The 14,416-nt window shown below is 46.2% G+C and overlaps 1 protein-coding gene and 1 long non-coding RNA gene across 4 annotated transcripts in view; one reads left to right on the top strand and one right to left on the bottom strand.

Annotated features, from left to right (window-relative positions):
• SOX6 (SRY-box transcription factor 6) overlaps window positions 1–14,149 on the bottom strand; it is a 370,558-nt gene extending 356,409 nt beyond the window's left edge. Inside the window, exons 1-2 of one of the 3 annotated variants that reach the window (XM_033062597.1) lie at window positions 14,065–14,149; window positions 13,393–13,572 (exon numbers count right to left, since the gene is read on the bottom strand). The gene's annotated coding sequence lies outside the window, so the exon portion shown is untranslated. Of the gene's footprint in view, window positions 1–7,697; window positions 7,731–8,939; window positions 9,019–13,392; window positions 13,573–14,064 lie in introns of those variants that run through there. The other 2 variants (XM_033062598.1, XM_033062599.1) reach the window with 2 other exon arrangements.
• Window positions 8,714–13,184, top strand: LOC116997622. Its single transcript, XR_004418213.1, has 3 exons — window positions 8,714–8,904; window positions 9,254–9,676; window positions 12,202–13,184. It is a non-coding gene; the product is annotated as an uncharacterized LOC116997622 (long non-coding RNA).
• Window positions 14,150–14,416: the final 267 nt, after the last annotated feature.

Raw genomic sequence — 14,416 nt, 5'->3', positions numbered from 1 at the left:
GAATCCTCACATGCTGCATAATACACTGCATCAGAAGACCTACTGGAAGATAGATATGGAGGGACAGTTGGGCTAACATGTAGTTTACATGAGGTGAATTCCTCTTAGTATCATCCTAAAGCCCTAAAAACATAATGTAAGCAAACCTGATTCCACCCTGGTTGACACAGAATTATTCTCTACAGTTAATCCAATGCAAACAGGGCCTTGACATACGAGCCTCATCCCCACAAAATCACAAAAAGTTCTTTTCATTGAACCCAGAAGGAACTGCATCTTGGCCTAAGGAATGTGATTGTGGCTTGAGTAAAAAGGCACCCTCCTGCTTAAGTAAACAGAGTTACACTGGCTTATACCAGCTGAGAATCTGTCAAATACCAAATTATATCAAGATATTCCTCTGAAATAGTTCAACATTCAAATTCCATATATATCAAATCCTTCAAAATGCTCATTCTAATAACAATGAGCCAGTCAGACTGGCTTATATGACACTGCTCCTCTCCAGAAAGCTCCCAAAATCTGAGTCCTCATTTAGTTCCACCTATTACTTCGACAGGTGGATTTGGTCCTTTTGAGGCAAAATATTGTAAGTGTCCTTAGCACAAGTACAACAGTGATGAAAGGAAGTGAGGATTCACTGAGCCAGTTAAAACTGTAAGAATGTAGATGGGCAGCTCCATCCTATCTCAGCTGGAATTAGGCCATGACACTGAGGTTAACCCCCCACTAGTGCAGAAATACCATGGGTTTTCACTAACCACAAATGGTCAGGACCTTGGTGGAACGAGCCCATCCACAGCAATCTCACAGATGTAAGAAGCAGCAGAACAGTCTCTGAGAGGGTGGGATTCCAACTCAAAGTACCCATGGATACTTCCATCAATCATCACCTAAAACTGGACAAAACTAAGCAAGATTGCTGCAATGCAATCACAGTGCAAACATCTGTTCAAGCACAAAGACTTCCTAAAAGCTCCACCTCAGTAGTTCTGGAGCATTAGTGGACAGAGCCTCTGTGGAATGAGCACCTCTGAGTAATGAGGAAACTCACAGAACTCTCTGCCTCCTCCGCACTGGGACACTGACCAACACAGTTTATGAAGTAAACAATTCAACAGCAGCCTTTCCGGAACAGCTCAGGGTGATCCACTCAGGAATTAAAGTCACATTTATTCCAGTTTCCAGATAGGGAGCACCCTGCAGTATTTTATGTCAATTTTCCCACAACGGCAGGTCCTTGGAGTAATATATAAATTCTCCTTATGCTGTGTAACAGTTAGTTGGAATTAGTAAACACATATTGTTCCATTAAAAATATTATGTTCCAGCACATGCATTTAATTTGCCATAAAGTATGGTATGTAAGAAATCACACCATTTGCAATAAATCTGAAAAGATATTAGCATTTTTGTTTCTAATACAAGATATTTTATGCAAGTCGTAAAATTTCAGTGGTATATGGAAGGGGTCTTAGTGAAATACACAAAAAAATATGACTATAAACAAGCCATCATTCTGGTAAGAGGAAATACAAACAACCAGAATAAAAATAGTTGATGCACAAAAGCCATAATGAGGGGGTTGCTCAAAAAATAACTTCTACTTTGAATGGTTTGGATGAAATACAAATTATCCACAGAAAAGTGTGGACTGGCATAAATGTTTGTACAAAATTATAAGTATATTTCTAGAAGTATGCAAGAGACAACCGCCTGCATGCTGCACAAGGTCCCAACAACGCTCTGCCTAAGTGCTAGTGCACAGAGTCCAAACCACTGCATTTTAATTACTATGCAGCCTCAGATATATTGCCTTTGATATGGAAATGTTCTTGTTCTCTCATCTTCACATACGGTCTCATGCACAGAAATCTTTATCTGATTCATAAAAAATAAACTAGAATCCAATCTCAACACCTGACCTCAGTGCTTAGAAGTTTTTTACTAAGCATGGTGTCACTATAAAAAGAATGGGTAATATTGGTGTAAAGTTAGATATTTGGAGCAATGATATGAAGGATTTGCAGTTAGCAATCAAATCAATACTGCACCTCTAAGGTTTTAGAGTTTCCTATTGCCTTATGTCAGTCTACCAGTGACTGGAGACACAATTGACTACACCTTTCTGTATAGCTCAAGAAGAAAGAAAAAATATTTAAATGACATCCTGTCTTGCCACTGATGCAAGAGATGCAACTCAGCCACTTGCTGTATGGAATAGGTTCTGAAATCTAATAAATCACTAACATCAAACTTTTCACCTTTTTTTTTTTTTTTTTAATTTCAATGCTACATTCTTGAACATATTTTAAAGGTACGCACTACAAAGTTTGCACAAGAAGAAGCAACACATTTCCCAAGCTTTACTTCAAGACACAGGTAAAATAAACATAAAAATACCTAAAATACAAACCCTTTTCTATATCTTATATTAATCAATATGCTGCCCATAAGAAGGCTAAAAAATTCAGCTTGGTCAAATTCTACTAGTCACTCAGAAAAAACATTAAATATTCAGACCTATTTAGGTAATTCTCCTAGATCTATAGAATTACATTTTCTTTTTCTAAAGAATATGATCTGTGTAAGCTCTCTATAGATGATAATGACCCATCTGTAAATCATTTTGTTGCAGGTTATCTGTTTTTTATCACTGCTAGTACCTGTCTGTCCCTGATATGATACCCTTAAACACATTAACTTGATGGAATGTTTTGCCTGACTTCAAAAAAACATCCATTGATCCGTTCTGTACTATATATGAATTACTCTGATTAACCTAGTCTAACAATATACCTAATTTTATCTTACTCATTCCAATTCACAAGATTCAAGAAATATTTCATTGAACTAATTTCCAAGCAATGATTTTCAGACTTGGGACGCTGGTTTTTTTCTTCTTAATTTAAGAAGACAAAACAGTAAACATAAAACTGATATGAGTATTTTAAAATATACAAGAAGAGGAGAGAAATGTCTGTGTACTGATTCTTGTTTCTTTAAGAGAAAATCCATTTTTCAGGTTCCTGTTGTACTAATTGAAAGAGAATTATTTAAAACTTCACTGAATACTTGAATATACGATGGGTATCTGTAGCAGTTTCACGAGTTCCAAAGAACTCTAGACTTTCTGAAAGACAGTAAACTAAAAATTGGCAGGAAATCTCTTACAATGATGTCACAAATATTTGTTGTTGCCACAGAATACTGTTTTAAAAGAACACCTACTTCTGTGCTGAAAAGGCTTTGGGAACATGTAATTATCCAGTTTTATCACTGCAGAAATCAGCTGCTTTCCAGCAAATACGTCTATCAGATCTCTCTTCTGTGCAGAACTACATCTAAATAAATAGGCATATATTTAAGGCATCACACCAGTCCAGTACACAACCTTACTAATGATAGGATTTTATGCTGCTTTGTTGTTTCCATAATATGATGTAAAGGCCTGTGATGTACAGATACATACTGCAGGAGAAACGTGTCTAAAAAACTCCAAATGGCTCATACCAAAGAAAAGAAAACTCAGTTTCTGTGTTTTGGTAATAAGTCCCCTAAAAGTTCCCATTCTTGTTGTTCTACCTGAGGAAAAATAGAAAGTTGTGTAAATAAAAATTACACAAAAAGCCACTGAAAGAGATGAACAGAAGCTAGCCTGCTACAGTACAAACCTGAAACACGCACCTCAGTGTGTTTTGCTGCTACTTGATGAGCAGGCTCTCTGTGAACCAGCCAACACATCACACAGCAGCACTTCTGACACCCTGCAGAAATGTCTCAAGGCTCTGCCTCTGTGATTTATTGTATGAACTGAAATGTTTTAAAAATATGTCTCTGTATCACTGCAGTTGACATAGTTCACATAGACACAGACACCCTTATTTACATAACTTTTGAAAACTTTAGCCATTACATGCAAGGTCTGCCAAACCAGTCCGCTGATCTCTAAAGTGACACTGTGGAAAAAAAGGAAATATACAACATCACATTGTATGGAGTGGAAAGTAAAATGCATCCTAGCTTCTCTTTCTGAAGTAATTTTTGTTCTGGGAAGTAAATAAATAAATAAACAAATAAATCGACTGAAGCCTTTGGAGTGTGATCTATACACTTCCAAGGGGGAAATCAACCCAAGTGTAAAAGATTGATGGATATGCTTCCTGAAGTGGTATCTCCCAAGGTGATCACTGTGTTTTGCAGATAAAAGAGGACTAAAGAAACTTTCTAATGCCAACTGAGAAAGAAAAAAAAAAGTATTTGTTACTGCTATCATCATGCAAAGCTCGGGCCTTTATTGCCACAAGATATTTCAAGGCCTCCAAGAACTGCAGGGATATGTGGATACTTTGGACTAAAAATACGATCAAAGATGCAAAAAGTCCAAAGAGGCTTTTTTTTCCTGTTGAGCAGAAGAAGTTCGGCGGGAAATGACCACAAACAGTTGTTGGCCACATATTAAAAACCACTGGCGAGGGAACGAGCACTGGCAGTTCCCACTTGTGAACAAAATCAAGCTGACAAGTGAAGGCGACTAACTTTGGACATCAGCTATTATTTTCTACTGGTCAGGCACTGGTGGCCTTCCCAGTGAAAGTGATGGGCTCCACTTTGTTTCTCTTGCCGCTTTCCCCGGTGTGTAAAGGCAAAAAAAGGAAAAAAACGCAGCAGTTACATAAGTTGAGCGGAGAGTCGGGAGCGTGCGGGGAGAGACAGCCATCTGTCTCGCTCCCTTTATGCTGTGTTATACACATGGCACTGGCTTGCACCCTGCGATCTAGCAGAGAAGGAAACCGAGGGAGCGCTGAGGCAGCCCAGTTCAGCCTCCCAGCAGAACCGCGACGGAGCACTGAGCTGCAGGGAGGAGGGAGGAAATAATGCGTTTAGCAGAGGATGCGAGACTGCCGACCAAAGGGCCCCTGCGCGCTCATCGCTGAATGAATTAAAGTTCCCGGGGAGGAGGCCGGGGGAAGCGCGGCGAGCGACACGCGAAGTGTGACAGGAGGGAAGGGGCCGGGAGCCGCCAGCCGGGGGCAAGGCGGGCACGGAGCTGGGGGCAAGGCAGGGCGGGCACGGAGCCGGGCAAGGCAAGGCGGGCACAGAGCCGGGGACAAGAAGGGCACAGAGCCGGGGACAAGGCAAGGCGGGCACAGACCAGGGTGCAAGGCAAGGCGGGCACGGAGCCGGGCAAGGCAAGGCGGGCACAGAGCCGGGCAAGGCAAGGCGGGCACAGAGCCGGGGACAAGAAGGGCACAGACCCGGGGACGAGGCAAGGCGGGCACAGACCCGGGGACAAGGCAAGGCGGGCACGCAGCCGGGGGCGCGGGGTCCCCAGTGCGGCCGCGGCCGCTCCCGCCCCGCGCGGGGCCCGGGGGCTCCGGGGACCGGCCCGCCCCGGGGGTCGCTGCGGGGCCGCAGCAGCCCGGGATCCCCGGGCGGGCTGGGCTGCCCCGCCGGGCCCACCCCGCGCTCCCTCCCCCGGCTGCGGGCGGCCGGCGCGGCCCGGGAAGCGGCCTGGAGAGCGGCGCTGGGAGCGATGCCCAGGGCTCACCTTCCCCTCCCCCCGGAGAAGCGCGCTTCAAAATGGTTTTGCAGGCGAGGCTGGCCAGGCTGCGCTCGGTGCAGGGCTTCCAAGAGCAGTGCCTGGGTTGGTTTCCGTATATTCTTTGGCTTTTAATAGCTAGCTGAGGGAAAAAAAGAAAGCATTATTGTTTTCTTTCTTTCCTTCTCTCATTGCCTATTCTAAATTTGACTCCAAAGTTTAAGCAGTTGAATTGGCTAATTCTGAATACAGTCTATTGAGAGACCAGACACAGCAGTATATCCCTGTATAGCAATAGATACAATGTGCTGAATTGGCAGTCTAATTATAAATGTGGCATTTGGACCTCCTTTCAGACCCAGTGCCACCTTACCTTATGAGGGAACTTCAACTACAGCAACTGTTCAAAACAAAATGCCATTACAGGATCAGCTTCACCCAACACTGGAACCAGCCAGGGGATTGTTTTACAAACAGCCTTTCTCACTTAACACAAGAATGTATTATAAGGAAAAGTTATGGATAGTGCAGAGTCTGAAGAAAACGCGTATGTAGTTTCTGCCAGGTGTCGAGCTACTTCAAACTGCAGCATACTCCAAATGACCTCATTATTTTCTTTTAAATGTACTCACTATAAATAATTATTCCTTAGTTTTACTAGAATGAGCTGCTAGGTACGCTTGCTGTTTATATTCCAAGCGTAGTGTGCATGTAACGTCATGAGCACAAAAACCCACGAAATATCCTGGCTCAAAACAAAAACCTGCAATAAGATCTTGCCAAAGAATCATGGGGTGCTGAAAAAAAGTTTTTTAAAGGGTCTTTTCCAGGGAAATATTTGTATATAATGGCAGGCTACATGCACATATCTCACATTCATTCTTATTATTTACTTTATGGTATTATAATGGCTTAATTAAATGAGTGGGCACAAGCACGTCAATAAAACAAGTCAAGTCAAGTCGAAGTCTCAAAACAGGTTTCAAAATTGCTCCATTACACGAATACAGAAAGGGAAATTCGTTAATTTTTGGACTCCGAGCTCTGTTTGAGGACTGGGTAGAACAGTTCTCCTGTCCTCACGACCAGCACTGAAGATGGAAATGGCAAAAAAATGTTAAAGTGAGGGTAAAAGAAAGCAGCAGGAACAAAGTGCCGCTCGTGTGCCGAAGGCTATTTAAATTTGCTTAATAAACATATACCTTATCTACAAACAGCAGGCGAAGATATATTACTTTATCACAGAAAGTTTCACCTCTCTGTTTTTGGGAAACACCCCTAGGACAGCACTAATCTGCCGTCCCCAGGCTCCCACCGGGCTGCCTTTCCCTGCGGCCCCCCTTCCCCCCACCCCGGCCACTCAGACGCAACACTAATTGTCCTTTCACGGTGCCACTTTCACTCCTTCCCGTCCTTTCACAAGTAACAAAACCGCAGCAAAGCCCACGGCGAGGCGGCCCGCAGGAAGCGCAGACAGCGCTCGGCCGGACACGAGGGGAGCCTGCGAGTGACCTCCGGGCCCTGGGCGCACGGCTCGGGCCGCGGCCGGGGCTGCCGGGCCGGGGCCGCGCTCCGGCGGCTCGGCTGCTACCTGCTCACATCAGCCCTGTGTGCCGTGCCTCTCCCCGACCTGCACCCAGCCGCGACCCCGCCGCCGGTACACGCGTGCATGCATTACACGAGCGGGCAGCGCCGGTGCCCGCTCCTCCCCGCAGCAGGGCAAGCCGCAGAGGCACACTCATTAGCTCCCACTGATGATTCCTTTCAGGATCATGAATGGAACAATTGTCAAAAACTGCGGGAAAAAAAAACAAGCCCCGAGACTATTATATACAGACACAGCTTGTGTGCGCGCATGTGACAGTCGCAGGCAACCCAGATTTGGCCATAAACTCTTCAGCGTTATCCGAGATAAAACATCAAATTGCATGTACGGTAAAAGAGGCTTCTTATCCCCAATCCAAAAAAATAAACAGCTTCGAAGGTAGTGAAACCCAGGAAAAGAACAAGCTCTCCACAAGACACACCTTGCCTCACTCGTATCCTGCAGCACCGCCTGTAAACAGCTGCGCTAGCTTGTTGCAACTGCCACTATTTTATTTTAAAAGAAGAATAACAGTAATAATAGTAAGTGAAATACTTCCTGAAAACTTACTTTGCATTTAGTTTAGGCACTATTCTTTTTTTCAGCTCGCAAAGGAAGCCGTTTTGTCCAGGTTAGGTATTGTCTACTTATGGATCAGCCTCTGGCTAAGGGTTTATTTTAATTTATGGCTTATGCATTCTTTTAAGGTCGATTTGCATGACCTCCGGCAAAGAGCTAAGGCAGCAAGAAATCCCAAGTCGACTGTTGCCACAAAGCGGCACGCATCTCCCCTTCCCCGGGTGTAAACAGAGCTCTCTGATGATGGACTGCCTTCTTCCCCCCTCCTTGTGTATCACGAATTAGGGCGCGATATCGATTTTAAAGTTTTCGGTATAACTTTATCCACAGGCTCTGCTGGGAGCGATAAGGCGGCGGCGGCAGCAGCTCGGGACAGCGCCGCGCCGTGGCCGAGCGCGGCACGGCCGCCGCCGCTCCCGCAGCTTTGTGTGCTCCCCGCAGCCGTCCCTGGCCAACTTCAAAGCACTCACCCACCTCAAACTTAGCGCAGAACCCACGAGCACCACTAAACTCCCTTCGTCTTTCTCCATGCCGCGTCTCTCGGGGTTATCCGCCAGGAGAAACCCACGCGAGCGCTTCGGAGCAATGACAGCAGCGCTCCGCTCTCAAAGATTTATTTCGGATTTTATTTTTCCTCTCTTTCTCCCTCTCGTGTTAGTTCCTTACGTACAATATCTTCCCGCACCATGTGTTCGCCTGCCGTGGGTGATCTTAAAATACAACGCTGATCTGTCACTACATTTTAAAATAAACTCTACTCGGGAAGGATGAGAAAGTGTTGTGATTTCAAGGTACTGGGGTCCCTTAACGTCTCGGAAACCTCGGGATTCAAACAGCCCCGGAAACTCGCACGGGGACGAGACTATAACTACTTTTCCCTAAAGAGAAGGGGGAAGAGAAAAAAAAGAAAAAAAAAAAAAAAGGAAGAAAAAAGAAACGCAACACCCTCGTGATATAAAAGTAAATAATCGTGCAGGGGGAGGCGGGGGAAGGGGTGAATTCAGCAATGTTAAAAGCTAAACAACAGATCTATCTCCGGACGCTGCTGCTTCACTCAATTGCAACTAATAACCCATTAAAGACAGCGCAGGGGGAACCGAATTCTCTCCTGCAAAGCGACATAAATCCAGCGAAAACCCATTAAACCGCCGCCACCGCCACCAAGCCACGCAGCACTACACACCACAGCAAACAACAGGTATACAACACAATAGGGCTGGTTTTCCTGGTTACCTCCTCGGGATCCAGTGTGGCACAAAGCACTGGGAGAGCCTCCTTTTTTTTTTTTTTGCAACGCGCTTCGGTAATTTTCATTAAAAAAAAATATTAAAAAAAAAAGGGAAGGAGGTGGAGGGGGGGGAGGGAAGGGAGAGGAATAAATGGGTAGTAATTCGGTAAAATAAAATAAAATAAATGAACTAGAGTCTGCTGGTGTTTCTCCGGGCCATGGATGTGCAGGATCCCGATCGTTAGAAGTTTGCGGATGGGTTGCCTGGAGATTTGGTTACAATCAGGTTCATTTTTTTTTTTTTTCCTCCTGAAACAAGTGAAGGCGATGGTTACTGCTGTCAATCTTGGCAATCAATGTGAGCGGCCATGTCGTAAGTATTCAAAGCATTTCCCGTCGTGCAACATCAGAAAGTGAGTGGCCAGGGCATTGATCTGAGGAAGGCAAAAGGAGGCAGGGCTCCCCCGCCCAGACAGCACAGGCAAGATGAGACAACACAGGGAGAGAGAGGAGGGAGAGGGGAAGGGAGGGAGAGACACAGAGAGAGAGAGAGAGGCTGGGAGCGAGCGGGGAGAGCAACAACTGCGGAGAAAGTGAGCACAAAACAGAAAGTGAAATCGGCGCGGGCTGCCAGCCGCATCCCCGCGCAGCTATCACCACTCACAGGGCCATTAGACACATGAAACCCTACACCGCTCTGCTCCCGCTAATGACCACTGATTGCCCGGAGTGGTGAGGAAAGGTACTAGAAAGTTACCGGGGAGGGGGTGCGAGGGCGGGGCGGGGGCCGGAAAAGGAGGAGGGGGAGCGGGGGGGTCCCGGGGGAGCCGCTTGGCGGGGCCGGGGCGGCGCGGGGGGGGCCGTGTCACACGGGGCCGGCCCGCCCTCCGCCCTCCTCCCTCCTCCTCCCTCCTGCGTGGGGACACACGCCGGGAGAGTCCCGCCGGCTCACGGGATGCACCAGAAAAATAAAATCGCAAGGAGGAAAAAAAAAAAAAAAAAAAAAAAGCTGGAGAAAGACGATGTGCAGGAGGAGGGAAGGGCTGGCGGCGTGGGGAGGGAGCGGGGACGACGAGAGGGAAGCACTCAGCAAGCGCTTAGTGACAGCTGATAAATGGGTCTCTGAAGAGCCCGATCCCACAGCACGGACGGGAGGGGGGAAAAATAAATTTAAAAAAAAATGGGAGGGGATGGAGATGAAATGGAAAGTATAAATTACACCAGAGATGGGAGTCCAGCTACAAGGACCCAGGGGGGAGAAGGCACTCAGAGTCCACAAACTATTTAGTGATGGATTCAGCAGAAAGGTGAAAAGTGAGTGCAGTGAAAAGGGAAAGACAGGTATGGCCCGAGAGGAAAAACTGATTTAGGACGGACTCTAGCTGAAGTTGGGATTCTCGTGGTGACGACGAGAAATTTTAGCAGCGGCAATATATAAATATCCTTCTCTCTGCCTACCAAAAGGCAACAGATAAGGACTGGAATATCAGCTTGAATACCAATTTAGGAACTCACGCTCTCTTGGAAGTGCTAATTGGGTATGGGGGGGGGGGGGGAAATCTGGGAGAAAGAAGGGAAAAACTATAAGGAGCTGAGGAGAAAATCAACCAGTGGCAGAGTACTGCAAACCCAAGAAAGTCTCCCTGCTGTATTTTTGCATTCCAAAGGTAAACATAAAAGAGTCTTTCAAACTGTCAGGGGCCCGCAGATCAGGTGGGCAAACAGCGCTGCAGAGCGAACGTCTCCCTCTTTTGATATTATTCACACCTAGGCTAAACTGTTGTTAAGATGGGAGTGCGGAAAGCAACCTCAAGCCCACAAAATGAGAGAGAGAGAGAGAAGTTGTTGATTCATCTCTGTATTTTTGGCACTTTCTCCCCATTTTCCAGAAGGCGCCTGGAACAGTTAGTAACAGACAAACTTTTTAATTTTAAAATAGCTTCATAACTTATAGAGGCCAAAAAGACGAGAAGGGAGCCTGATTTCGCTTTCTTTCTCTCTCAAGTAGAAATCTGCAGACTAGGTTAGACCCAGAAGCACACTCAGCCCCATTGCGAATGAACCTGGCTTCAGCAGGACGTGATGAAAATTGAGCATTAACGCGATGGCACAGGACAGATATGACCTGGCTCCAGTTCATTTTGTTAACAAGCTGTAAAACTCGACACACTGCTGGAGTCATTCACGTTGCATCCTCTGCCTTTGCTATCCGAGGTGCTATCACCCCTCTCGAGCCGAGTTCAGGGAAAAGGAGCTGTAAGTCAGAACCTCTTGGAATAGTGGACCTGTTTAATACAATATTTTTGGCAATTCCACTGCAATAAAAGAAGTAACTAAGTCCTATTCGGCAAATAGCAAACACCTTGAAATAGAACTTTATAGTAAAGCTTTATCATCAAATTAGCTGGATGAGGGGAAGTAGTTAATTTCCATGCGTTCTTTCCATTTTAATAAAAGACACTAAAAAAGTGAAATTCAGAGATGAGGAGAAATTGTATGATTGTGAATACTGAGTTTGTATTCACCTGCATTCGGCTAATTCAAAGTATTCACCTTGCTGCAGTTATCCGGTGTAATAAGTAAATAGCTGCCTTTTGAGATGCTGCTCTGTCCTTTTTAATCTTTAGTTATAAGAATTCCAGTGATTAGCCACTATCGCTTTCCTTGTAACACATTTAAACCTGCTGCAAGTAAAGAAAATACCTTGACTTTTTTGCACAACTAGTGTAGCTTTGGCGCGCAAAAAGATTTAAAAAAAAATTTAAATGAGCTATGTAAGAAAAGAGATGAGAATCAGAATACAAGGAGGAATAGTCTGCCTCAATCTGCAACTCTAGTAATTTGTCGCTGGAAGTTTTTTCCTGCCAAGAAACAGAAAGGAAAAATACAACCCAAGCACTCCTCAAATGGAGCGCCTTATTAAATACGAAGCGGGAACGGGACAAGAGATAATTAAGGCATCAGATAAATCCAACCGCCCACCTAGCTCCAAATCGGGGCAGCATCCCGCTGCACTCCCGAAATTCCAGTGCAGAGAATGACACCAGGTTGGGGCAGGACACGGCAGGGATGCGGAGCGCAAGGAACGCTCCCCAGCTTGTTGCTTCCACTGCGTGATCAATTAAGTTACAGATGTAACTCAGAGTGCCGAGAGCGGCAACTTCTCGGCGGCAGGGAAAGAGGATTCCTTGGGCATTGTATGCAAATGTGCGTGTGTGTGTGCGCGCTGCACGGGGATAATTGTGATTCCCTCTTTGTTTGCATAAGTGAACACCCGCCGTGCAGATCCGTGTACACGTGCCGAGAAACAAGAAAGCGCTTTCACTTGGAGTGTTACCCCACGTTTAGAAACAGCGTTTGGAATTACTGCCCTTGCTTTGGCTTCATGATGGCTAGAGGCAGATGTTGAGGAGGGATGCTGACCTGCTGGGGGTCCCTGCTCAGGGAAGGGACCGCAGGCGCTCACATCACGTCGGAGCACTTACCTGTGCACAGCTGTCATGGCATTTTGCGCCGTGTGTCTCACTAATTGCGTTAAAGTAAAGGAATATTCAACAAGCGAGGCAACCTGTCTGTGTGCTGAGTTGTACGCACCGCATCTTTAACCTGAGCAGCAAACCTGCAACTCCTGGAGAGTTGGCGGAACAGCCTCAAAAGTTTTGGATTCAAAGGGCAAGAAATTTCACTTTAAAAGTCATTCACCCACTTCTAAACTGCCCTCTCACCCCAGTTAATGCCGGACAATTAAGAGGCATGTTTATAAATTCCCTCTGCGGACACTGTCCGACAATGAAGGCTTGTTATAGGCTTGCTAAGGATGTTCAGAGAAACTTTTGCAAAATAATCAACAGCATCTGAGAGAAAGCTGAAGGTAAAGAAGTTAAAGCCTGATAATCCGATTGGGAAAAAGTTTTGTTAGACTAGATAGAAGTAAATTACTGCACGTTTCTTCAAAAGCAAACCCATCAGCTGATACGAGTTCTCCTAGAACAAGAACCTCTGGCGAACTCCTCCAAATTTAGGGGACGGTTGTATTTTGTAACACTCAAAGCTAAAGATCTGCCTGAAAACAAAAACTCTGAATTCCTTACAGCGTCATCTGCCAACAAAATGTATTGTCTTGGCAGAAAGAGTATCAAGGAGATTTTAATTTCATTTTAAACTGTGCATCATCTTGATAGCGAAGGAAAAAGCCGCAGCAACAATCTCCCCACTCCACGCCCCCGCCATTCAAAAAAAAAAAAAAAAAAAAAAAAAAAAAGGGGGGGGGAAGAGAGAACTGGAAAAACCACATAAACTTTTACAAAGAAAATAAAAGCAAGTTCGACATGAAAACCCCTTCCTGTCTCGGAAAGTTCATTTTAAAGGTCCCCTCTGTAAATCTAAAGTGCAAACACCAGGCTAAGGTAGTGAGTGGCTGGAATTTGCATGCTGATAAGAGAAGGCTGTTGTACTTACAGTGACAGAGGGCAGGCTGCGGAAGAAAAGCTGTTTGTGTTAGCCTGAGAGTCACCCAGGGCTGCAATGAGAGGAGAAGAGAGGAGTGGGAGTGCCAAGCTGGATACACCTTCACCGCATCTCATCACATCTGCCAGCCTCTCTCTCCCTCTCTCTTTCATTTCCACATTCCCTTTGTTCCTGAAAAAAAAAATCTACACGTCACATCAGTCCCCAGATGCAGTCTACACCAAAGAAAAAAAAATGAATAATTCAATCAAACTGTGCATAGTCTCTAAGGCAATAAATCTATTGCACTTAAAGAAACGAAGGGTAATTACCGCTATAGAATTAGAATAAGGCCAGAGCGCGCAGGGATCCCAGGGTCTGTAAACTCCACGGTCAAATAAAGTTTCATTTATTTAATCCTTTGACAACCCCAATGTAAACTAAAGGGGAGGATCAGAACTTATTCCGGTTGGGTTTGAGAATGCTTGAAGTGAATGTTATAAAAGGAGAGCGCCCGTGGTCTGTGACAAACACAATGCAAGGGAGTAGAAGTGTTTCACTGCATCACCTCCAGGGTCCGTTCCCCCCTCCCTAATGAAGAGCAGACCACACTCCCACTTCCACCGGCTCCTGCTGCTCGCTGCAAGTGCAGCGGGGATCGCTGGCAGCCAGCAGCCGCCTTACCTGCTCCCGAGCGCCAGCACAGCCTGACAAAAACTCAGGGGAACCGGCAATTTTGTTCCACGCTCTGGCGGAGAGAAGCCTCGGGGGATTTGCACCGGCAAGGATTGCCTCGGAACGGTGCCCCTGAACGCGGATGTGCGCGGGGCTGAGGCGGGGGCTGCCCGCCGGGGGCGGGGGGAGCCCGGCGGGAGCGGAGCCCGGCGGGGCGGGCGCGGCGGCGCTGCCGGAGCGCGGGGACGGACCGGCCGGGCCGGGAGGCAGGAGCCGCGCTGCTCCGCTCCTGCCTCGCAGGCTGCTCCCTCGGCTCGGAGGTAAGATGACTCTACATTGTGTTTGTCCCCCCACGGGTACC

The sequence above is a fragment of the Catharus ustulatus genome, chromosome 6 (assembly GCF_009819885.2).
Source record: "Catharus ustulatus isolate bCatUst1 chromosome 6, bCatUst1.pri.v2, whole genome shotgun sequence".
NCBI classification, from domain to species: domain Eukaryota; kingdom Metazoa; phylum Chordata; class Aves; order Passeriformes; family Turdidae; genus Catharus; species Catharus ustulatus.
Note: the sequence above shows the minus strand (reverse complement) of the source record. Positions and strands in the feature narration are given on the sequence as shown.